Raw genomic sequence first — 2,500 nt, forward strand, 5'->3', positions numbered from 1 at the left:
GTTACCTCAATGTTGTAGAAAGGTTTGTTAATGTTAGACAGGGGGTCCCTCAGAACCCCCAGAAACCGGACAGACTCTCAAGTGATTTTTTTTCTGAAAAAAAATTTCTTTTGTTCCTCATTAGAGGAGGGAAGAAGAGCACAGGCCAAACTTTGAGGTAATGCCGTCAGACTTTATACAATATCCTGTTTGTGCATATTGGTGAAGAATGCAGGCTAAAACATGTTCACTCAGCACTGATCCAACATTTGCTTCTAGAAGTTATTTTTATTTGTGCCACATCATAGCAAACCGTACCTGTCCTTGTTAACAAATAAGACTTAACTCAGGAAATCACTTTAGTGTGTCTTTGTCTTTAAAGCCTTTTTTAAAAATTTTATATAATTTAATCTGAAATAGTTAAATCTGGTAAATCGACATAAGAAAAGGTACAAATGATGCACTATTAGAACATGTCGAAAAGGGATCTTCAGAATGACAGGTTTTCGTATAGATGTCACCAAATAAAGACATGCTGCAAGAAATATTACTCGTTATTGTCAATGTTATTAAACTATGTTTCTAAATCTATAATGTTCTGCTTAGGTAAAGTAGCTTAGTAAACTTTCATAAAATTCTGATAGGAAACATCCAGAACCTTAAAGGCTCATCTTTATGATGAACCCTGAACAGTTCTTGGTTTTTGAGTACACAGTACTGAGGCATGATTTTACAGCTGAGAAGACTCTGAATGTGTTTGAGCTTACAGTTCCTGGTATTCTGGTTTGGGTTCCTGCCCTCAAAGTGGCTCATATTCCATTACAATAGGGATCACAGATTATTCATTGAATGACCGGCCTAACAGTTATTAAGTGTGACCAGAAATCTGTACTTTTCTGCAGTTTTGTATTTGTATACAGTCTCCTCCAAAATATTGGAACAGCAAAAACATCTTGTTTACAGATCTCTTATTTTTTGCACAATGTGCTGTATTATACAGAATGCATGCTATATATGTGAATGTAGGCACTATATTGTGTATTTTGTGTGCATGTGTGTGTGTGTGTGTGTGTGTCCTGTGCTGTTTTGTCTTGTCCTGCACTGTTTGCACTAGGTTGCACAAGATGCACTTTATTTTGCTAGAACAACTTACTTTTAGCCCTTAGCTCTTATGTAGCTCTCTGTGGTTTTGTGTAGCGCCAGGGTCAGGGAGAATGGTGGTTTCATTTCACTGTGTATTGTGTCAGCTACATATGCTTGAAATGACAACAAAAGCTTCTTCATTTGACTTTTGGTTTGAGATGAAAACCTGAATATGAGACAAGAGTTTAGATTTTCAGCTTTAATTTTCTGGTATTTACATCTAGATGTGTGAAAGAAAATAAGACCACCCAGGACCATGCAATATTTAGTTAAGCAAAAGTATCAGAACGGAGAAGTCAATAAGAATAATGTTTCTGAATTCATTCTGCTGCTACCATCACGACTCCTGATATCGGTTAACAATAAAGGTTAGTGAGAATGTTCCAGAAGCAGCCATGAAGCCCAAGCTATGACATTACCACCACTGTTCTTCACATACAGCGTACGGATGAACTCGCATGTGTTGGATGATTAGCATTTCCTTTCTTTTTCCATACTTTTGTGTTTCGTCACTTTGCTAGATGTTCCTCATGCTTCCAGATGTTTTGTGCACTTCTTTGAATCTTTTCCAGCTGATGAGACATTTGTATCTTGTGGTTGGTCTTGATATTTCTGCTCTCTGAGTCTTTCCAGCGTTGGATTTCTGAGACCCTCCCCTGCCCTGTGAAGGTGATGGTGATGATCACTGACTGTTGTTTTTGGGGTTTCCCACACAGCTCTCCCTCAGTGTTTGTCATCAGCTGCCATGGCTCTCCTCGGTCGATCTGTTAGGTGTCTCAGTACACCAATTCCTTTCTTTTTCAGGACTTTCCCAAAGACTTGTATTGGCTATACCCAATGTTTATGATGGACTTTTCGCTTCAAAATGACTTGCTTTATCCCAGTAGACTGCTTCCTGGTCTTCATGTTTTTTTTTACAGCAAATGCAGCTTCACAGGCAAAACTGAGGGCTAAAACTATTAAGATATTCTAAAATGTAAAATATTCGGAACTATTTATTGTTTAAATCATCAATCTAACAGAATGCACTTGAGCAAAATGAAACACCTGAAAGTGCTTCCGGTATTTTAACTCAGAAAAAAATCGACTGTTCTAATATGAAATGTGCGAGTTCTCACTTGTTGACAAGTCTCAATGCAAATACCAGGAAATAAAGCTGACATTCAAAACTCTCATATTTGTCTTATGATCTGGAAATCATTTGAACTAGTCCCGCAGTTTCGGGAGTTTTGGAGGAGACTGTATGTGGCATGTGGAATAATATTTTCCTGTGGCTCTTGTTGTTAGGAAAGGTTTATAGATGAACATTTTCACAAGGTGCAACTGATTCCTACTTATAGCTGTATCATAACCACCAAGTATCATAACCACACAGTCA

General features: G+C 37.7%; 1 protein-coding gene across 3 annotated transcripts in view; it reads left to right on the top strand.

The window, feature by feature from the left end:
• zgc:65811 (uncharacterized protein LOC393524 homolog) overlaps window positions 1–2,500 on the top strand; it is an 11,799-nt gene that overhangs the window by 1,157 nt on the left and 8,142 nt on the right. The gene's annotated exons all lie outside the window — the stretch shown is intronic.

This window comes from Hemibagrus wyckioides, linkage group LG12 (assembly GCF_019097595.1).
Source record: "Hemibagrus wyckioides isolate EC202008001 linkage group LG12, SWU_Hwy_1.0, whole genome shotgun sequence".
Taxonomy (NCBI): domain Eukaryota; kingdom Metazoa; phylum Chordata; class Actinopteri; order Siluriformes; family Bagridae; genus Hemibagrus; species Hemibagrus wyckioides.